The sequence below is a fragment of the Camellia sinensis genome, chromosome 1 (assembly GCF_055761805.1).
Source record: "Camellia sinensis isolate YWXY chromosome 1, ASM5576180v1, whole genome shotgun sequence".
NCBI lineage: Eukaryota > Viridiplantae > Streptophyta > Magnoliopsida > Ericales > Theaceae > Camellia > Camellia sinensis.
In genome coordinates this window covers 202605651-202629022 of record NC_138961.1, presented here as the reverse complement: position 1 = coordinate 202629022, position 23372 = coordinate 202605651, and the positions used below count along the sequence as shown (strand labels likewise).

The window sequence follows — 23372 nt, the reverse complement described above, 5'->3', positions numbered from 1 at the left end:
TCAAACCAAAAAAACAATGCTGAATTACACATTCTAACCCAAAATAAAGACAAGAGAAAAGAAAAAAAAATTAACATGAGAACGGTTTTAGTAAAACAATTTTAACCCAAAAAATTATTTTGAAATACATTATCATCAAAACAATGACAACAGAAACAAAAAAAAAAATTTCTTCTTCACAGCTCAGTTAAATTGAAACTAAAAAAAAAAATTACGCTAAAAGCGTGGTTCATAACAACAATTATAGGAGAAAAAATCTTTGGCAAAAAAGCGTGGTTTGAAAGAGGGAGGTCAGAAGAAAATATTTTTTTTCATAAAACGTCGTTTGGAACAGCGAGTTCAGAAGAAAAATGATTTTTGTTAAACTCGTGGTTACAAAGAGCGAGTTCAGAATCGTCTTGTGGTTACAAACAGCGAGTTCAGAATGGTCTCGTGGTTCTCAACAGCGAATTAAGAACAAAATGTTTTTGGATAAAATCGTTGTTTGTACTAGCAAGTTCAAAACGAAAAAAAAGTTAATTAAAATCGCGTTTTGTAACCGCGATTTGTTAATCGAAAGCGCTTTTTATAACTACGAATTTAAGTTTTGCCCACTTCCACGCGGGGCAGGCGGAAAAATGTTGAAATCGCGATTGTGAACCGCGAGTTAGCTCATTTTGGGAATTCTTTGAAAACTAGGCTTAGTTTGGGAATTGATTTACTATTTTAGCTTATTTAGGGAAATGCCCCAGAGAATGGTTTGTTGCAGAAGCACCGCACACAGGTCAACCGGTGTCATCCATAGCTTGCCAAACAATATCCACAGAGGGTGAATTTGACATTTTAAAGAATGTTACATTCACTATCGTTAGACTCAGGTTTCTTGCTTTTATAGATAGGTTATAGATATCACACAGGGAGACCCGTATGGTGTGCAATTCATAATAAAACAACAAAATTTTGTAACATAAATTATAAAATAGCATAAATTTCCTCACCACAAAAAGTTATAAATTTCATTTTAGAGTGCACACTTAAATTTGTCATTTGTAACTTCTACTCAAATTGGCATAGTAAACCACAAATTTTGCAACTTTGACCCAAAAAAATTCCCTATCAAACAAGCACATAGACTAAAAAGCATGTGTTCATATTGTGGAATGTATAAGAAATTGATTACTCAAGTATAAGAAGAATATAACAGGGAATAATCCACAAGTTTAGGAAGGATATGACAGAGAGCAATATAAAGAATTAAAAGACGTCAAACTAAAGTATAAATTTAATAGACATTGTCCTAAATAATTAGCCACAATGAAAATAGTTTCTCTCTAATTTTAATATTCACCCATTAAATCAAGGCATACAATGCTATTAAAACCATGGAATTGTTCTCCCGTTTTAATTGCCAAATAAGAAGCCAAAGCAAATAGCTAACATTGTGATATACAACAACATCAACGGCTAGTGAATGGCTACAGCACAAGAATCTAGAATCATATAGTTGGTATTATCAAAAACTAACTATTAATACCAAAAAAAATGAGCACTATCCCTAATGCATCAAACCCAATGTTTCTTTTCATGTTCTAACAAATACTGATGAAGATTTTTTTTTCTTTTTTTATTCGAAGAAAACTTCATTCAAGAAAGTCAAACAGACTTACAAGAGTCCATCCAACCTAAAACTTACACCAAACAAAACCTAAAACTTACACTAAACAAAGTGAAAATAAAGAGAGAAGAGATAAAACTATGAAAATATTCAGACACACATTTCATACTCACGCTCGTACTGCGAAACAAAGCCGATTATAAAAGTTTGGCAATAGAATATGTCCGAGATAAATCATAGATCCCAACCACAGAGAGAATAAGCTTAACAATCTCACACTGATGGACTCTAAATAACCAAACAAACAATAGAACAAAACATAAAAGAAACCAAAAAAAAAAAAAGAACAAACCTACAACCAAACAAACTACCAGCAGCGGCCGCGGCCCTAATATCACCGTACCCTGTTTGAATAAATTGATGGAGGATGAGGCTACCATAGTATCACAGTCACAAGACCCAAAATGGCTGAGCATCACATAACAAAATCTCTCATTATCAATTTATATATAATATATATATATATATTGCATTAAAAGTCGAAACAAATGGAGGTGGCATGCAAAAGGAACATTCGAATATCATTGATCTTCTCAAATAGTCAAAACAAATTTCCATTTTCCAAGGTAGTTCGGTCATTTATTGACCAGAAGTAGAATAGTAAATATATCAACTAAAGCATGAAGTTAAAAATCAATGTGGTGCAACATCAAACATCCTATTGAATGACTCTTTAAAGTGTTTAGAATGATGTATTCGAATCATTCATAGAATAAAGTAAATATAAAAAAAATTAAAGTTACCTATATTCGACCAGGCATGATAGGCCTCCCTGCTAATAGCTCAGCAAGAACGCAACCAGCACTCCAGCAAATTTGGAATCTATAATTACAACGAATTCGTCATGTACCAGGCTTTGTGGTTTTGCAAGCTGTCTACTCAATACAATCAACAATGAAGGAAGAAACAGTAGTGAGAAATTAATAATCCTCATGTACCAGGCTTTGTGGGTTTGCAAGCTGATATATCGACAGTCGGTGAATTCAAAATCGAAGGTAAAGAGTATATATGTGTGGAGAAGTGGGTTTGGAAATACTCCTCGAATCTAGGTAAACCTTCGAGATTCTTGCCACGTTACCTGAAACAACTAAACAACTCCGGTCGGTAGTGCCAGAATTAACACTCCGACATTCAAGTCAATTTTTCTCTTTGAGTAGTTGGTATATCCTTTTTCTTAGGGTTCAAGTTAATTTCCATCCATTTTTCATGGGCTCTTCTTCACTTTTTATAGAGTTACCCTTCTCGATCCTCCTTCTCTACAAACTTGTCTCTCATCATTGCCCTACAGAGCCTCTCTTCACCTTTTTTTAAATGAAGATCTCAATTTCATCATTTTCTTACCTAATTTATAAACCAAACATCATTTTTTCTTCATTTCTTACCATATCACTCCATCCAAACAGAGGGTAATATTCACAGAACAAAATTTCATCATAACTAATTACAACTTGAGAAGAAATAGGAACCTGAAATTTATAATGAAAACTGGAAAAGAGATGGTGGAGCAGCAACGATGATGGAGTAGTAGCAATGTGGCAGAGCAACTGAGATAACACATAGATTACGGTTTTCAAATACGGGGCAAAGAGAGAGAGGGAGTATAGAAAAAGAATAGGAATAAAACAATGATAATGACAATGAGGAATGTTAACAACTATGTGTGTCAATTTCCGACCACACTGCCAATCAAGCACTCACTGGCAGAATAGATTAAGCCTGAACGACCTGTCACAAAAAGAAGAGATTCTAGCGGTGGTTCGTCCACCCGAGGGCACTCCGACGATCAAGTCAGTTATCTCTCAAAGATAGCAAAAGTGCTTAACTCACTATTCAGAGCATAAAAAGCATACCTAAGACCCATGAGGGTGCCTCTCTTTTATAGCCAACACAAACCTAGTCCCAATAGAAGCCTAGCTTCAATGGACTTAGAATTACTGCTAATCTTGGACTCCCAATAGGATTGGGATAAATTCTCTAAGAGTCTTATCTTTACCCAAATTGAAGTTTTCTCCCATTCTAGGACTCTTGTCCCTTATCCGCTTATCTCGGATTCCAGTATCTTCGGATATAAACCCGGCCTAGCCGAGATCACCTCGGCATCATGACCAAGACACGTGGTACCTTGGCTGACACTTTGGCATCACCTTGGCCACGTGTTGGCACTCAAAAATTATGTCCCCACAACTGCTCCATAGGTTCTATTACCTCGGCATCCTGAGGTGATGGAACCTATATCATTTATTCCTTTAATTATGACCCCGATTTAACTTCAACTTGTAAATTTTTTTTAAAATTTCAACAAGTGTTAAACATGACCTCATTTAACTTTAACTTGTAAATTTTTCTTAAATTTCAACAAGTGTTAAACATGACCTCAGTTTAACTTCAACTTGTAAATCTTTCTTAAAAATTTCAACTAGTGTTAAACCGATCTTGGCTTAAAAATTCCAACTCTCAAGCATCATTCTCCAGCCCTCTACATGGCTTCCACCTACTCCTTTGTGGACCTTATATAAAAAGTCTTTAACTTAGGCTGAGCTTTTCTCTTCTCGGACTTAATCATCTAGGCCGAGATATTGTCTTCTAGAATTTGGAATTTGTTCATTTTAGGTTGAGCTCTTCTCTTCTCGGACCTAATCATCTAGGCCGAGATCGTGTTTTTTGGGATTCTCCATGCCCGACCTCCCGCCAAGGCCGGTGAGAATGTCCCTTGGTCCCGCCATGCTGAGGGACTGCAGGAACTATTTTCTGCCCCCCTTTCTGGGCACCTTTCTTGGCCGCCGGAATCGGCGTATCTTGTAGCGAGAACGGTGGCTGCATGACGTTGTTCTGCATCAGGAAATTGACAACTGTTTGCAGGTCCGCCAATTTGTTCGCCATTCCCTTCATCTCGTCGTCCCTCTGCATTCATCTATCTTTTCATACCTAGAGGTCATCCTCGTTATAATACCCACTCTGGTCCAATTTCTTCGGTACGCCGCCCTCCTGGTCGACATCCTTTCCTCCGTGATTCTTATCACGAGTCTCTTCATTGCAGTTGTCTTCTTCGACGTCAAGGTCAATATGTTTCCCACTCTTAGTAGGGGTGTCGTCCCTAACCTTCTCTTTTTGTCTGTCGTTGGCCATCTATTCTCCTTTCTTTCTCACAGACGGTGCCAAAGTGTGTGTGTCAATTTCTGACCACACTGCCAATCAAGAACTCAGCTGGAGAACACTAGCAGAATAGATTAAGCCCAAACGACCTGTCCCAAAAAGAAGAGATTTTGGCGGTGGTTCGTCCACCCGGGGGCACTCCAACGATCAAGTCAGTTATCTTAAAGATAGCAAAAGTGCTTAACTCACTATTTAGAGCATAAAAAGCATACCTTAGACCCATGAGGGTGCCTCTCTTTTATAGCTAACACAAACCTAGTCCCAATAGAAGCCTAGCTTCAATGGACTTAGAATTACTGCTAATCTTGGATTCCTAGTAGGATTGGGATAAACTCTCTAAGAGTCTTATCTTTACCCAAACTGAAGTCTTCTCCCATTCTAGGACTCTTGTCCCTTATCCGCTTATCCTGGATTCCGATATCTTCGGAGATAACCTCGGCCTAGCCGAGATCACCTCGGCGTCATGACCAAGACATGTGGCACCTTGGCTGACACTTCGGCGTCACCTTGGCCACGTGTTGGCACTCAAAAATTATGTCCCCACAACAACTATGATCATGATGATTAATTATGGCTCTCACTACTTGCTCAAAAGGTAGGATAGTTTATATAAAATAAAATACCACATGACACTGAATGTCCACCGATCTCTTTGTTTTGTTCCCTAGATTGAATCTAATTCATCAATGTGACTGAATCTAATTTATCAATTTGACAAGCAAAAAGAAATTCTTTTCCGAATCCATAGATAAAAACAAGGTTAAGAGAAATATTTTTTATTCCCATATTTTTTTGGTTTTATTTAATTTTCTCCTTGTCGAGGGTCTATGCACCCCTAGGGATTAGTGGGGCTTTGATCCAGACACACCAATGCCAATCCCAAAACAAAAAACAAAAAAAAAAAAATTTAAGAAAAATGTTCTAAGTTTGATTTTTGACAGGTCAGATGATTTTTTCCTCCAAAAGAGGAGGATTAATCTGAAGCAATTGTCAGTCCCAGTAGTTAAAAAAAACAACTACTCATAAGTCATGGCATGAATATCAATTAGTGCTGGTGGGTTTTTTCTTCTTGTTGGTGAAATACAATCCAACACAAAAGTAAAATTACCATCCAAAGCATTGAATTGGAAGGACCTGTACTGCAAAAATACCATTTCTATAGGATTTGTAAACAAGTAATAATTAAAAGGAGAAGCACACTAACAGAAGTGGAAGCAAAGAAAAAGCAAGTTATGGATTCAAAGTTAGTAATGTAATGTAGGAACCACTTGCTACTTTATAAATTCTAAGAGGGAATAATAGCTTATGTTAATTTAGAAATTGTGTCATACTAGCTTATTAAACAGAAATAGCTTTAAATAAGCTAGACAAACGGATTGTTTAGAATTTGAGGAATTGGTACTTTTAACTTTTACTTTCTAATCATCAGATTTTAACTTAAAAAAAACCTACCAGACTGGGGCCATTGTCAAGGAGTTCGGATCCCCTCCTTGAGAATCCTCCTTCACTTCCTGCGTGCAACGGCTGAGATCAACCATTGCACATCCAACGGCTATAAAAAAAAATAAATAAATAAAAAATTGAAATTGAAATTTCAGAAAATTCCTGCCCAAAGCTTTACACAGGTTATAGAGTATACACTGACTGTCACTCACTCTCACTCAGCCCGCTTGTTCTCCACCGAACCCACCCGCACCGGCAACTCACCCTTATCGGCGACTCACCTTCACCGGCGACGCCCTCCCGACGACGGCGAGAAGTTCTCAGATCTCTGTAATCTTTCTCAAAGTGAGTGAATCTACTTGAACATTTGATTTCGGTAATCTTCATCCAGAAATATGATAATTTTATAAAATGATTTCTTTTCAGAGCTATATTCAGTTATTTGGAATGGTAATGGTATTACATAAAAATCTGATTTAAATAAAATGGTATTAGATTATATTCAGATTTCGGTATTAGCTATACACCAGAAGTATTAGATTAAAAATCTGAATATAGCTCAGAAATTTTATAAAATGGTATTATGTTCAGATTTTTGGCTATCATGATGGTGAAATAGCTCTGAAATTTTGTGAAATAGCTCTGGTAATCTTCTTTGTTCACCGATCAAGAGCTCTGAAATAATTATAATTGTCAAAGAAGATTACCAGAAAAAATTGATTGAACCAACTTTATATATATTTGGGTTTGATTTGTGAAATACCTCTGAAATTTTATGAAATAGCTCTGAAATATCTGTGAGAAATATCTTTGAAATTTTATGAAGTGGGTTTGATTTGTCCACTGCATACTAGATTGAACCAACTATATTGATCGAACCAACTATATATATATTTGGAAGATTTGATTGAATAATATGATTGTCAATGATCTAAATCAAGTGTTTGATTGAAAATGTGAATCCAAGTCAATAAAGACATTTAGAGCTAACAGTGTGGAAACTGTTCATGGAGTTTTCAGTTTCTAACATTAACATTAAGTAAATTGATTTGTTCTTAAACATTAATTAATAAGGATGGAAATTAATGGTGAAAACAATGGTGAAGGAAAACCTGTGTTCACAAATATGTTGTTTGGCTGCTAAGAAAACAATGGTGAAGGAAATTAATAAGGATGGAAATTAATTGTGTTTTATCACTTCTCCAATCTGCTACTGTGTGTTTTCTTTTTATTTAATTTTTTTTTTCTGTAGCAGATATAAACACTGGAAATGTTCCACATTTTGTTAATTGTTGCTGTGCCAAAGGTTGTTGTTCATGTTGCTGAGAAAAGTTGATGAAATTGTGCTGAATTTGCAGTTGTAGTTGCTGAAATTGGGCTGAACTGTGTGCTATGGCTTGCTGAAATTCTGTTTTGATCTCTGTTATCAATTATATAATGTTGTAAAGGGTTCTAGTTGTTTGTGTTCATAGTTATCCTTGGTGGTGCCTTAGATTTGAGGAGTGAGGTTGTTTCCCATTTCATCTTTGTTTTAAAATCAATTTCCTATTTCATTTTTGTTTTCCTATTTTAAAATCAATTTCCTATTTCATCTTTGCTGTCTTTTGCTTAATTTTTCTTAGTGATCAGGAGAGTTATTGAAACGCAAAATGAATACAGATTGCCTAATTTTGTTTTCAAGGCCTAGATAGGTATTGTATTATATAACTAACATTCAAAATTTTGGATAATAGCCAGCTTATGTGGAATCAAATATTATTAACAAATGTCTTCAATCTAAATTAAGGTTCAGGTATCACAATCAAAAGAATTTGTTCTGGTTTTGTGTGTGAACATGTATGAGGTTGAATTTGGTGTGAATACATTAATGTTGGGACTTCTGATGCACCCTTCCATTCAAAAAGTAAGATCTGAGAAAGATATGCTGTTTGGGTGTGAATACATTAATTTGTTCTTGTTCTTGTTTTGTGGAAAAAATACTATCCAAATGCATAACCATTGCAGCGCCGAGATTTCACCAAAAATGAAATAAATCTTCAAGATGAAGGTGGCCACCGAAATAGAAATCATAATCGTATCTGTTTCAATGGATTCAAAAGGTGTAATTCTTTAACACTTTTGAACCTGTAACTAAATCAACATTTCATTGAGGCATTTAAACAAACATATCAAATTCACAAACAACTCAACCCAAAATTCTACAGAGGCATCCAACCAATTAATCAAATCCAATGTTCAATTGGTTTACAAAGACAAAACATGGTTAAGTGTACATTATGCTTGTCTGAGTATGGCAGCATCATTTGCAGAGATATTATGCTTCTATGCGTATGGCAGCAGCATTTGCAGAGATTATTCTTCTACGAAATCAATCACATTCTCACCACTCAATTCTTGAAGCCTTGAGCATGGTATTGGTGGGTAATGATTTTCCAGCATAACATATAACTGCAGCATAACCTCAGTAGCAGAACAGATAATAGATCAACACAGAACAGATAACATAGGCTACATTGACAGCACAACCTAGATCATACACTAAGCTCAAAAACCATTTCAAAGTACATCTAATAACTGAACTTGGTATCCATACACAGACCACACACAGACCACTAAGATCAACCCAGACCATACTCAAAAACCATTTTAAGGAAACAAATATATAACAGCAAAGTACATCTAATATCACAGAATCTGAAATCACATTATACACAGAATCTGCTTCTTCATTCTTGGAGGCTAAAACTCACATTATGAAATAAGAACTTAAGCAACATAATAACACACGATAAAAAATTGTTTCAGCACTTCAGCAACAATTAAAAACTGTTTCAGTAGCAGCACTTAAGCAAAAAACAGTTTCAGCAGGAGGTCTTCGGCAGCACTTTCAGCAACAGATGGGCAGCAGCAATTAAGAAAAAAATGGACAGCAACACACGGACATCAGCACTACATCAGTTTCTTCAGTTTCAACAGCAACACATGGACAGCAGCAGCACATGGACAACTACACACATGAAATATATCAGCAACACATGGACAGGTGCTGTGTTTTGTTAATGTTTATGAGCTGCTATTGTAGAAATTTGCACTGAACAAAGATGAACAATTAATGTTTATGAATAGTTTAAGCAGTGAACAAAGATGAACAATTAATGTTTATGACTAGTTTAATTAATGTTTATGAAGATGAACAAGCAGTGAACAAAGATGAACAATCAGAAATATTATATTCCTCTTTCAGTTAAACCAAGCAGTGAACAATCAGAAATATTATATTCAGTTTAATTAACAATCAGTTAATTTGAGGATGAAGATTACCAGAAATATTATAAAATCATTTTATAAAATTATCACATTTGATTTGTGAATATAAATCATTTTATAAAATTATCACAATCAGAAATATTACATTCACAAACCAAACCCAAAAATTTCAGAGCTATAATTATCAAAGAAGATTACCAGCTATAATCAACAAATGACTGGAAGAGGAAGAGTTCAAGAAGATGACCGAAATCTGAGAACTTCTCGCCGTCGTCGGGAGTGGGTCACCGGTGAGGGCGGGTCGCTAGTCCTGGTGGGTTCGGTGGAGAAGAAACGGGCTGAGTGAGAGCGAGTATATACTCTGAACTCCTCTGTATAAGCTGTATAATGCATTGGGCGGGAAAATGAAAGTTCCAATTTCATTTTTTTTTTTAAACCGTTGAATCTGCAACGGCTGATCTCAGCCGTTGCAAGGAGGGAATGAAGGAGGATCCTCAAGGAGAGGATCTGAACTTGGTGTGCAAAATTTGTAAATGCAATAACAAACACCAAGACAATATAGAAACATACAGATCTAATATCAACATCTCTATGTAGAAGAAGAAAAAAAAAAATTGCAAAGCAAAAAATTACATTCCAAATGGTTCGATTTGAGAGCTGATATCACCTATATAAAGCATGAGAACCAATATCCAAAGTCCAAACAACAGATTTCTCATGCCTAATATCATTTTCACAGAGTGCTCATGCCTAATATCCAAAATCAAATCATTAATGTTGTGTTTGGTTGGGGGATTTGAGGAGGAATTTGGAAAGGGAAATGAAAAAGGTAGGTGAAATGAATAAATCATACCTATATTTCACCTAGTTTCACACACTTTTTCCCTTTCCTTTTCCAAATCCCTCCCCAAATCCTCTAACCAAACACAGCGTAAAAAAACGGTGTGATGGTGGAAACTATTTCATAAACCCATCTCAAGAAATAGAAATCTTTCAAAAACCCATTTCAATCATTGAAGAGAAGAGATGCTATAGAAATTAAACCGTTTAAGAACCGAAACCAAATAATTTCAAAACCATTTGACTCATAGACAAATAGATTTCAAGAAATAGAGAGCAAAAATGGAAGTTTTGTTGCCTGTGATAGGATGAGATCAAATGGTGTGATGATGGTGATCCAGTGATCCTCCGAAAGAGAGAGGGTGAAGTTCGCACAAATGTTTTTTGCCAGAGATGCTCTCTTTGACACAATGATGGAGAAAGAATATGGAACAGTAAAGAGAAGATGAAAGGCGGTCCACCGAATGGTGCAAAAGACAATCTCAACATTTGGTTAAAACACCTGCCTAGTGATGAGTCCGGATCCTCCGTCGCTATTTTGTTGGAAAAATTGGTTAATATAGGCATATTTTGGGCCAACTTTGAGCCCAAAATTGAGTGGGCCCCAAATGTCTTTTGGGGTGGGTCCGAAGAGGTGAAGTGTTCCTTGCTGCATGGCAAGTCACACAGTGAAGACAGTTCGTCAAAATCATTTATAAGTGAATGGGAACATGACGTCGTTTTCGGGTTCGTGGAATAGGAAATTTAAGGAAGTAAATGTGGGTTTCTTTGGAAAGGGTTATGCCACATTGAAACTTTAAGAGAGTTTATTTGTGTATATAAGCTCTCGCTTACAACACTTGGGTTGGGCTCCAAGGGGCATCCCAAGTTTGTAGAAGGGAGGAGTTATGGATAAAGTGAACCATAGCTCAAACCACCACACACGCACGCGCCGCCGTCCGGGTGTGTGTCGGGTCTAACATTAATTTTTTGGACAAAATTTATTTAAATTTTTTCAATAAATTCTTGCAAGAAAAATTAATTTAAAATTTGAAATTTGAATTTGAAATTCAAATGAGCCCAAACTGTTTTTCCAATCTGTTCATAACCGGACGGATTTAAATCTGCCCAAGCAGATTCAAACAGTGTCATGCAGCAGTTCTGGGCAGTTAGATAACTGCTACAGTTTGGATATCTGTTCAAATTCAAATATGAATCTGTTGGACAGACTCACACCTGTTCGGACAGGAATATCTTGCCTATAAATACCTACTGTTCCAGTAGTCTTGGAATCCGAAAAATCAGTCTGCAAATCCCATCTTTTGCTGTCTAATTTTGCTCTATTACATATATTCTTCATATATAATTTTAGGAATAAATATTCAAAGAGTTAGAACATAGGTTTGGTTCACCGAACAATTTGTTTTGGAGTGCTACTACAAATTGGTTAAGATCATTGTATCCTGGGAGATAGACGCCACTCAACTGTAAGCACCGTAGCGGGGCGAATCTGTCTTAAGGACAGAGTGTCACACACTCGACTTGGTCTTTTGATTTTTATTTAGTTCGACAAAATAAATTCTGTAAGTTTTATTTTATTTTGTTTGAATTAATTTCAGTTTATTTTATTTACACAGAAGATTGTTTCAACATGTTTTCTGCCGCGGTTCCTGCGACGGGTCAAAAACGGCATCGTTTTTTTTTTTTTTTTTTTTTTTTTTGTTTTTGTTTTTGTTTTTTGGGTCTCCCCTCTTTTCTCTTCTCTGTCATTTATTTTGTTCCACAACCCTTACCTAGCCTCTGAGAGGTTGCCTGAGTTCATCAAACAAGTTGTTGAATCAAATCTTTTGGAAATGTTTCTTCTTCCGAACAGCAGATGATTTGGACTCAACTTGGGTAGGCAAACACTTTGAAGCTTCTCTCTCCTCTACTCCTCTCTCTCTCTCTCTCTCTCTCTCTCTCTCTCTCCATTAACAATGGTAGAAAGTGCAGTGATTGGCATTACATAAAGATGTGAGAGAGAGTTGGACTCTCCTTTTCTTTCCCATAAAGAAATGTTTTTGTCTCATTTGTTCCATCCTTCCCATCTCTCTGCCTTTCCAAACCAATTTTTCAAATCAATTCACCACTTTCCTTTCCTCAGATCAAAACCCCTCATTCGCAAAAATCTGATACCAATGACCCTAAATCATCAAATCCATAAAACTCAAGAAATTAAACAACATAACAAACCCATTTGAAAAATCAACAACAAATCCAACTCAAGAAATCAAATATATATATAACATATAAAACAGGAACAAATGAGAATGATGATGAGGGTTGTGGAACAACACTCGTCGCCGTCGCGTCACTACCGTAGTCATCTCCTTCGCCCTCGTTCTTCTTCGTCTCTCAGTTCACGTCTCTCTGTTAGGTTAGGTTAGGTGGTGACAGAGAAGAGAAGAGGGGAGACCCCAAAAAAAACCCGAAAAAATAAAAAATAAAAACGACGTTGTTTTTGATGTGTCGCAGGAGCCGCCACAGGAAACAGCAGCCGAGGATCCGCACTCGGCTAGGAGATATCTCCTCACTCAACTGATATTCTATTTGCACAAGGGTAACTAGGGGTAACCCGTGCTATGCACGAGATTTTATAAATTAAAAAAATATATATTATAATTATCTTGAAATAATTTAAGATTTTGTTTTGTGGTATACATAACATTTATAAGTTAACTTTCATGTTTATAACTTTTTAAATTATTAGTTTAAAAAAATTAATAAATATATATTTATATCAGTCTAATTAGTGCAATTTTAATAATTTGTATTAAAAAAAAGTAAATCTGATTAAATGAGTTATGACATACCTTTTCTTGTTATGAAAATATACAAATTTAAAAGTTATAATTAAGACAAATATACAATTTTATTGTTAAATGTGAAGTGAAGCGTTATTTAACAATAATTAATATGATGTTTCTATTATTAATCCAAAAATTATTAGTTATATTTCTTTTTATTTCAATTTCAAAACTAAAAATACAATATGAATATAATACATACATGGATTTCTAGTCTTTAATAATAAGAAGGTTTCAAAATATTTTCCAACTTTCATCATTTTCTTTTAATTTTTTTTAAGCTAATTTAATTTTAAATATGAATAAATTTTTTGATTTTATATGAATTACTTTAAGGTTTTCATTAAATTTTTATCAATTTTTAAAAGAATTCCATTCTTATCCCAATTTTTTTTTTTCTTTTCACCAATTTTGATGGAAAAAATAATAATTTTCAACATTTCATCCTTTTAAATTTTTATCAAATTATAATTTGATAAAAAAAATAGTAAGGGTAGAAGATTCTCTTAATTGGAATTATAATGAAATAACATCTTAAAATAGTCAAAGTTTGAGCATGTGGTTGGTTGAAATGTATAATTTAATTTATTCTCTTCTCATATTTGTATAAAAATTGACACTTATGATTACATCATTATTATGGAAAAAAAATTGAGGTGTCAAACATTTTCTATTTGTAAATATCCTACATATTAAAAAAAAAAAAGTGTACCTTTTGGATATGTGTTTATCACTTTTGTTTTATGGACATAAACAGTTGATGTTTCAATTTAAAATTTTAAAAGTAAAAAAAAAAAATTGAGTTTTTCAGAGATAAAAGAAGTCATCTAACTCTTCTATATACTATTTAAGATGGACGATTTAATCACATAAAAAAATAGAAAGTATATTTAGAAATTATCCCTATATATTATTGTATTATATACAACTATAACTATAGCGATCCCGGGTTTACCCTTGTTGTACAGTGATCCGGACGTGTGTCCGTGGATGTTGGTAGTTGTTTATTTCCTAGTTTGCATCCTCTTTACTTTGTATTTTGAGTTTTGGGATGTGTTGGGCAGGTTTGTTACAGGTTGGTTGTGCTTGGGAACCAAGTGTTGCTGCCCAGAATTTTGGTCCTTCGCTCGAGCGAAGAGGTTGTCGCTCGAGCGAGAGTAGTGTTGCCCCGGTTCTGGACCTGAGAGTTGTAGTTTCTGGCTCGAGCGAGCTTTTCGTGGCTCGAGCGGTCTGGGTTTTTCTTCGCTCGATCGAGAACTTCTTGGCTCGAGCGAGAGTTTTCTGTGTCTGGTCGCTCGAGCGACCAATCCTTCGCTCGAGCGAGCGTGTTTTATATCAGCGGACAGCAGCGTCTAAAACATCACTTTTTCACCTCTTTCCTTTGAGCAAAACCTAAATCCGAGCCTCTCTCACTCTAAACTTACACTCTCTCTAAGATTTCATCTCCCTAGAGTGTGAATCTAGCCTAGGGCCTTTGTTAAAAAGATAGAGGGCGTTGAGAGCTTCAATTTAATCTGAAAAAGTTTGGATTTGGAGCGAGTTGATCTTGGAGTCTTCATCTCCTTTTTGGCTTAAACTTCAAGGTAGGGATATCCTACTCCTCTCTATGGGTTTTGTCTTTAAATTTTGGTATTTTGAGATGTTGGGCTTGGTTTGGTAATTTTGTAAAAGTTTGGGGCTTTTGTGTAATTTTACAAAAGTTGGGGTTTTAATTCATAATAAACCTAGATGCATGTTTGGCATAGAAAAATGGAATGATTGTTGAATCATTGATGAAAATGGAACCTAAGGGTTGAAATGGTAATTATGGAAAATGGCCTAATTACATTGTTTAATTAATTGGGATAATTAATTGGTGAGAAATGAGGAAATGAAATGTTGATTGAATATCCATTTGTGCATTTATTTTCTGTTTAGAAATAACTGCTTTGGGCTATCGGTGGAGGATAGTCGTGATTGTTGTAGACAATGTATGTTGATTAGGCAAACTGAAACTAATCAATGAAATGTGTCATGGAACTTGACGGTTAATTGAATACATTAATTGTATGTATTGTGTGATTGTATATAGAACCAATGTGTTTATATATGTTGTGTGTAGAGGAGGAGATAGGGGATGTACTCCGCGGTTTAGGGGAAGATAGGGGATGTACCTCTAAACCGGATAGGTATTTGGAGGAGATAGGGGATGTACTCCGTAGACAGAGCTCATATGCTTGTCTAGAGAAGTGAAGATAGAGCTCATATGCTTATCTTTGTGAAGTGTGGATACAGCTTGTATGCTTATCTGTGGATATTGTTGATATACATATCTGTTGTAGAATGTGGATACAGCTTGTATGCTTATCTGTGGATATTGTTGATATACATATCTGTTGGAATTGTGGATATAGCTTTTATGCTTATCTGAATGTGAGATATAGTTTTTATACATATCTGTGGAAATGATGATAGAGCTAGCATGCTTATCTGTTGAAAAAGGAAAAATGAAAAGTAAATGGGACTTGTAAGTCGTTGACATAAATATGTAATTTATGTGATTGTATCAGTGTTGACCAACTATCAATTGCTAATGTTTTAGTCATTGTCCATGGTTGGTTTAGTGTATTTCTACTGGGCTGTGGCTCACCCTTTATGGGAACATCATTTTCAGGTACAGGAAGCATGCCACCTCCAAGGACATAGCTGGGAGGCTAGTGGCGGGCATAGTTTTGTTGTTGTACTTTTGATGTATTACATGTAATTTCAAGCCAAGGGCTTAATGTGTAAACGAGTTAGACCTCTTTGTTGTAACCAAGTGTTAACTTGGAAAGCTGTAAGCCCGTAAGGCATTTTGTTATGAGATTAACATGTAATACTTATGTAATGGAATTCTAATGAATTAAAGGAATGTGGTTAGTTTAAATGTAAATGCATGTCTTACCTGATGGGTTTATTGTTATTATTTTGAGGGCGTTACAACTTGGTATCAAAGCGTACCGGGTTCGAATACTTTGGGTACGTGGGAAGTGATTAGTATCACAATGGGTTTGTCTCGCTTGATAGAGACTTAGATGTAGTATTACATGCTATGTGCTTACTTGATAACATGCTTATGTGACTATGTGGGTATGGGATTTAATTTCTGGGATGTTGATTGGATCCTTGAGTTTCTGGGAGTCTTGTTGGAAAAGCACTTGATCAATGCTATTTCTAACCGGAACTCTAGTGACGTCTCGGGACTATCATTATCCGGAAATGAAATTCGTAAGTGCTTATGTGTGTATGTGCTTATGTGGAGTGAATTACACTTGTCCATGCATTAGGACGTGAGTGTTTAGTTTCGGCACACCTATGAATGTGCTAACGTTCTGTGTTGCCTTTATTAGGATGTCAGGACGAGGAAGAGGTGCTAGACGTGGTAGACCTGCGAGGCAGGAAGCACCGTTACAGGGTGAGATTCCGGCAGTGCAGGAGGGAGTTGGTCAGGCCAATGTGGCTGAGCCAGTGGGTCAGCAGGCTATGGGTGCCTTGGCCAGAGAGTTAGCAGGAGCTTTGGGTATTCTTAGGGCTGAGAATCAGGCAGCTGAGGCAGGGCCTTCCTTCTTGAAGAGGGAGTTCTTTCGGTGTAATCCGGACGAGTTTATTGGGGATCCTAAAGAGCCGCTTAAGGCAGATGAATGGCTCGAACAGACAACGAAGACGTTTGAGATGCTTGGCATCGAGGACGGAGCACTGAAAGTGACCTTGGCATCCTTCCAGCTGAAAGGAGATGCGGGTCAATGGTGGAAATACGAGAAGGCTCGTGTTGGTGGGACTTGGGAGGCATTTGTAAATGCTTTTCAGGAGAGGTTTTTGTCTGCTGTAGTAAGGGAGAAGCTGAGGGATCAGTTTAGCCGGCTTAATCAGCAAGGCTTGTCAGTGGCCGAGTTTGAGGCTACCTTTACTAGTCTGTCCAGGTTCGCGCCTGAACTGGTGGCGTCTGAGGAACGCCGTTGCTATGAGTTTGAGCGGAAGTTGAGGCGGGGCCTCAAGTTGAGAGTTGGTGGGTCTTATATCCGAGAGTATAGACACCTGGTGGATGCTGCAGCTCATATGGAGCTTATGATGCAGGAGGAGGATGAGGGGCAGAGAGGCTCCAAGAGGAGCCAGGATAGTCAGAGTGATGGCAGGAGGCAGAGGGGCTCTAACCCTCAGCAGTCGCAGGGTGGTGTTGCTAGATCGACCTTCCCAGTGCCGAGTGCAGGCTCCGGGAGAGGTGGTCAGGGGGATTTTACCTGTTACAAGTGTGGCCAGCTGGGTCACAAGGTTTCTGTTTGCCCGCAGAAGGGTGGAGGTCAGAAAGCTGCTTCTTCATCAGCTAGACCGCAGAGTCAGAGTTTGGGTAGGGGGCAGCTTTTGACTTGTTATCAGTGTGGACAACCTGGGCACATGAAGAGGTTTTGCCCACAGTTGTGTGCCACTTCGGGAGCGTCTGGTTCTAGGCAGACGCAGGGTTTTCAGCCAGCTCAGTCTGTGCAGGCCTCGAGGGCCAATCCGGGAGTTTCGTCATCCCAGTCTGTGCAGCAGTCTTTTGCTCCGAGAGGTGAGCAGGTAGACCAGGGGCCTACGGGGCGCATGTATGCTGTTACCGCGCAGGATTTAGTACCGGCTCCATCGGTGGTGAGAGGTACTTTTCTGTTTTGCAACTCGGTTGCTAATGTGTTGATAGACACGGGTGCATCTCATTCTTTTATATCTGCTGCATTTGCATCTGTTTTGGAATTGGAGTTAGCACAGTTAGCATCTCCTATTTGTGTGGTATCACCTTTGGGTGGTGAGTTGATCCTGAAACAGGGTGTTAGAGGATGTGATATAGAGGTCGCCGACTATAGGCTTCCTTTTCCGTTTGTTGTCATGCCCATGAAGGGTTTTGATGTTATTTTGGGTATGGACTGGTTATCGTCATACCGGGCTGTTATTGATTGCTACCGCCAGAGGGTCACGTTATGTACCTTGAGCGGGGAGTGGTTCCATTTCTTGGGAGACCGGGTTGGTAGTGTTTTGCCACCGGGGTATGATTCGCGAGGGCGAAGTGAGCTTAGTGGGTTACTTGCTAGCTTTGAGAGTAGCGAGTGTGTTGAGACTCAGATTGTGTTACCGAGGGTGGTTTGTGAGTATTCGGATGTTTTTCCCGAAGAACTTGTTAGTTTGCCACCTCACCGAGAGATAGAATTCTCTATTGATTTAGTGCCTGGTACGGCGCCGATTTCTATGGCACCTTACCGTTTTGCTCCAGCAGAGTTGGTTGAGTTGAAAGTTCAGCTCCAGGAATTGCTCGAGAAGGGCTTTGTTCGCCCTAGTGTTTCACCGTGGGGAGCACCGGCACTCTTTGTTAAAAAGAAAGATGGTGCCTTGAGATTGTGTATTGACTATCGGAAGTTGAATCGGGCTACGGTTAAGAATAAGTATCCTATGCCCCGTATAGATGATTTGTTTGACCAGTTGAAGGGTTCCCATTGTTTCTCTAAGATAGACTTGAGATCGGGTTACCATCAGTTGAGGGTCAGGGAGGAAGATGTTCCTAAGACGGCATTCCGTACGCGGTATGGCCATTATGAGTTTTTGGTGATGCCATTCGGGCTTACCAATGCACCGGCAGTCTTTATGGACTTGATGAACCGGATTTTCCGGGAGTTCTTAGACCGATTTGTGGTCGTCTTCGTGGACGACATTCTTATCTATTCGTCTTCTGAGGAGGAGCACGAGGCACACTTGAGAGTGGTGCTTGAATTACTTAGAGCCCATAGGCTGTATGCCAAGTTTGGGAAGTGTGAGTTCTGGCTGGGGGAAGTCAAATTCTTAGGCCACGTGGTATCCGGGGAAGGGGTGTCTGTTGATACATCCAAGGTTGAGGCAGTGCAGGATTGGGCACAGCCTAAGAGTGTGTTTGAGATCCGCAGTTTTCTGGGATTAGCTGGGTATTACCGTCGGTTTGTGAAAGATTTCTCCAGGTTAGCGTCACCGTTGACTAGACTGACTCGGAAGGGAGTCAAGTTTGAGTGGAGTGAGACTTGTGAAAAGTCGTTTCAAGAGCTGAAAGTTAGACTGACCACCGCACCGGTGTTGATTATTCCGGAGAGAGGGTTGGGTTACTCGGTTTATTGTGATGCCTCACGAGAGGGTTTGGGTTGTGTGTTGATGCAAGAGGGGAAAGTGGTAGCTTATGGCTCACGTCAGTTGAAAATACATGAGAAGAATTACCCCACACACGACCTAGAGTTAGCAGCTGTGATCTTTGCCTTGAAAATTTGGAGGCACTACCTTTATGGTGAGAGGTTCGAGGTATTCTCGGATCATAAGAGTTTGAAATATCTGTTTACACAGAGAGACTTGAATTTGAGGCAGAGGAGATGGATGGAGTTCATCGAGGATTATGATTTTGAGTTGCATTATCATCCGGGAAAGGCCAATGTTGTGGCCGATGCCCTTAGTAGGAAGACCATTAGTGATGTAGCTTGTATAGCCATCCGGGAATGGGAGATGTTGGGAGCACTTGGCGAGTTTGATTTGCTACTGGGCGAGTCTGTTGAGGCTGCGGCCTTGTTTTCTGTTATTGCGCAGCCTACACTTGTGACTAGAGTGTTAGAGGCACAGAGAGGTGACCTTGAGGTAGAAGCCCTCCGAGAGAAGATCTCCAGTGGGAAAGTTGAGAAGGGTTTGACGGTGTATCCCGATCTGAGTGTGAGATACCGAGACCGTTTGTTTGTACCGGAGGCTTGCCGAGAGGAAGTACTTCGAGAGTTTCACCATTCGCGCCTTGCGGTGCATCCGGGAGGTACTAAGATGTATCAGGATTTGGGTCGCCAGTTCTGGTGGCGGGGTATGAAGAGAGATGTGGCTGTTTTCGTATCGAAGTGCCTTACTTGCCAGCAAGTGAAGGCCGAGCATCAGAGGCCAGCGGGTTTGTTGCAACCCTTGCCTATTGCCGAGTGGAAATGGGAGCATGTCACTATGGACTTCGTTGTGGGTCTTCCGAGGACTCAACGGGGTAGTGATGCTATTTGGGTGGTTGTAGACCGGTTGACTAAGTCGGCGCACTTTATTCCTATGCGCGTGAGAGATTCGGTAGATCATCTTGCCGATTTGTATATTCGGGACGTAGTGAGATTGCACGGGGTCCCAGTGACGATCGTCTCAGATAGAGATCCTCGTTTTACTGCTAGGTTGTGGCAGAGTTTGCAGAGTGCCTTGGGCACTAAGTTGACCTTTAGTACGGCTTATCATCCTCAGACTGACGGGCAGTCCGAGCGTACTATTCAGATCCTCGAGGATATGCTTCGTGGTTGTGTCCTGGACTTCAGTGGGACGTGGGAGAGGCACTTGCCATTGGTAGAGTTTGCCTACAACAACAGTTTTCAGTCTAGCATCGGTATGGCACCGTTTGAGGCCTTGTATGGCCGACCGTGTAGGTCTCCAGTTTGTTGGGCCGAGGTGGGTGATGCACCTTTGTTGGGTCCGGAGTTGGTTAGGGAGACGACGGAGAAAGTTGAGCTTATCCGTAGGAGGCTTGTTACAGCCCAGAGTCGGCAGAAATCTTATGCTGACCGTAGAAGGAGACCTTTGGCGTTTGAGGTAGGTGATCATGTCTTTCTGAAGATATCACCTAGGCGAGGTCTGATGAGGTTTGGGAAGAGTGGGAAGTTATCCCCTCGGTTCATTGGTCCTTTTGAGATCCTTGAGAGGATAGGTGAGGTTGCTTATCGGTTAGCCTTACCACCGCAGTTGTCCGGAGTGCATGACGTGTTTCATGTGAGTATGCTTCGGAAGTATGAACCAGATCCATCACATGTGCTGGATTGGAGCGATTTAGAGGTAGATGAGGATGCCTCGTATGAGGAGAGACCGGTTCGGGTCTTGGATAGGCGGGATCAGGTCCTGCGTGGTAAGACCATTCCTTTGGTGAAAGTCTTGTGGAAACATCACGGAGTGGAGGAAGCCACTTGGGAACGTGAGTTGGAAGTTCGAGAGAAATATCCGGACTTGTTTGTTGATATGTGATTTCGTATTTAAATTTTACATTTTGTTGAACTTAAGAGCTTTTATATATGTCTTAAGTTGTGAAACATTGAGAATGTTTTGATTATTGGAAGTATGTTTTGGAACTTTTGGAACTTGCCTCATATGGAAGTTGAATGTAACATTATATGTGTTAAGTATATTGTTGACATTGGAAAGTTAGTGCATAATGTTGATGCATGTTGATAATACATATGTTGTTTACATATTGTGATATGTCTCTTGTTAAAGGGATGGGATGACCGGTAATGGGTCGGATTGTTGAATGTTCAGGTGTGACATTGTTGTTTAAAATGAAGGAAAACTTGTTTTTGAAAACTTGTGCTTAATTTCGGGGGCGAAATTCTTTAAGGGGGGGAGGTTATAGCGATCCCGGGTTTACCCTTGTTGTACAGTGATCCGGACGTGTGTCCGTGGATGTTGGTAGTTGTTTATTTCCTAGTTTGCATCCTCTTTACTTTGTATTTTGAGTTTTGGGATGTGTTGGGCAGGTTTGTTACAGGTTGGTTGTGCTTGGGAACCAAGTGTTGCTGCCCAGAATTTTGGTCCTTCGCTCGAGCGAAGAGGTTGTCGCTCGAGCGAGAGTAGTGTTGCCCCGGTTCTGGACCTGAGAGTTGTAGTTTCTGGCTCGAGCGAGCTTTTCGTGGCTCGAGCGGTCTGGGTTTTTCTTCGCTCGATCGAGAACTTCTTGGCTCGAGCGAGAGTTTTCTGTGTCTGGTCGCTCGAGCGACCAATCCTTCGCTCGAGCGAGCGTGTTTTATATCAGCGGACAGCAGCGTCTAAAACATCACTTTTTCACCTCTTTCCTTTGAGCAAAACCTAAATCCGAGCCTCTCTCACTCTAAACTTACACTCTCTCTAAGATTTCATCTCCCTAGAGTGTGAATCTAGCCTAGGGCCTTTGTTAAAAAGATAGAGGGCGTTGAGAGCTTCAATTTAATCTGAAAAAGTTTGGATTTGGAGCGAGTTGATCTTGGAGTCTTCATCTCCTTTTTGGCTTAAACTTCAAGGTAGGGATATCCTACTCCTCTCTATGGGTTTTGTCTTTAAATTTTGGTATTTTGAGATGTTGGGCTTGGTTTGGTAATTTTGTAAAAGTTTGGGGCTTTTGTGTAATTTTACAAAAGTTGGGGTTTTAATTCATAATAAACCTAGATGCATGTTTGGCATAGAAAAATGGAATGATTGTTGAATCATTGATGAAAATGGAACCTAAGGGTTGAAATGGTAATTATGGAAAATGGCCTAATTACATTGTTTAATTAATTGGGATAATTAATTGGTGAGAAATGAGGAAATGAAATGTTGATTGAATATCCATTTGTGCATTTATTTTCTGTTTAGAAATAACTGCTTTGGGCTATCGGTGGAGGATAGTCGTGATTGTTGTAGACAATGTATGTTGATTAGGCAAACTGAAACTAATCAATGAAATGTGTCATGGAACTTGACGGTTAATTGAATACATTAATTGTATGTATTGTGTGATTGTATATAGAACCAATGTGTTTATATATGTTGTGTGTAGAGGAGGAGATAGGGGATGTACTCCGCGGTTTAGGGGAAGATAGGGGATGTACCTCTAAACCGGATAGGTATTTGGAGGAGATAGGGGATGTACTCCGTAGACAGAGCTCATATGCTTGTCTAGAGAAGTGAAGATAGAGCTCATATGCTTATCTTTGTGAAGTGTGGATACAGCTTGTATGCTTATCTGTGGATATTGTTGATATACATATCTGTTGTAGAATGTGGATACAGCTTGTATGCTTATCTGTGGATATTGTTGATATACATATCTGTTGGAATTGTGGATATAGCTTTTATGCTTATCTGAATGTGAGATATAGTTTTTATACATATCTGTGGAAATGATGATAGAGCTAGCATGCTTATCTGTTGAAAAAGGAAAAATGAAAAGTAAATGGGACTTGTAAGTCGTTGACATAAATATGTAATTTATGTGATTGTATCAGTGTTGACCAACTATCAATTGCTAATGTTTTAGTCATTGTCCATGGTTGGTTTAGTGTATTTCTACTGGGCTGTGGCTCACCCTTTATGGGAACATCATTTTCAGGTACAGGAAGCATGCCACCTCCAAGGACATAGCTGGGAGGCTAGTGGCGGGCATAGTTTTGTTGTTGTACTTT

General features: G+C 38.7%; 1 long non-coding RNA gene across 1 annotated transcript; it reads left to right on the top strand.

Annotated features, from left to right (window-relative positions):
* The first annotated feature begins 6198 nt into the window (after positions 1 to 6198).
* Positions 6199 to 7839, top strand: LOC145790526 (uncharacterized). Its single transcript, XR_014329311.1, has 2 exons — positions 6199 to 6595; positions 7506 to 7839. It is a non-coding gene; the product is annotated as an uncharacterized LOC145790526 (long non-coding RNA).
* The last annotated feature ends 15533 nt before the right edge of the window (positions 7840 to 23372 follow it).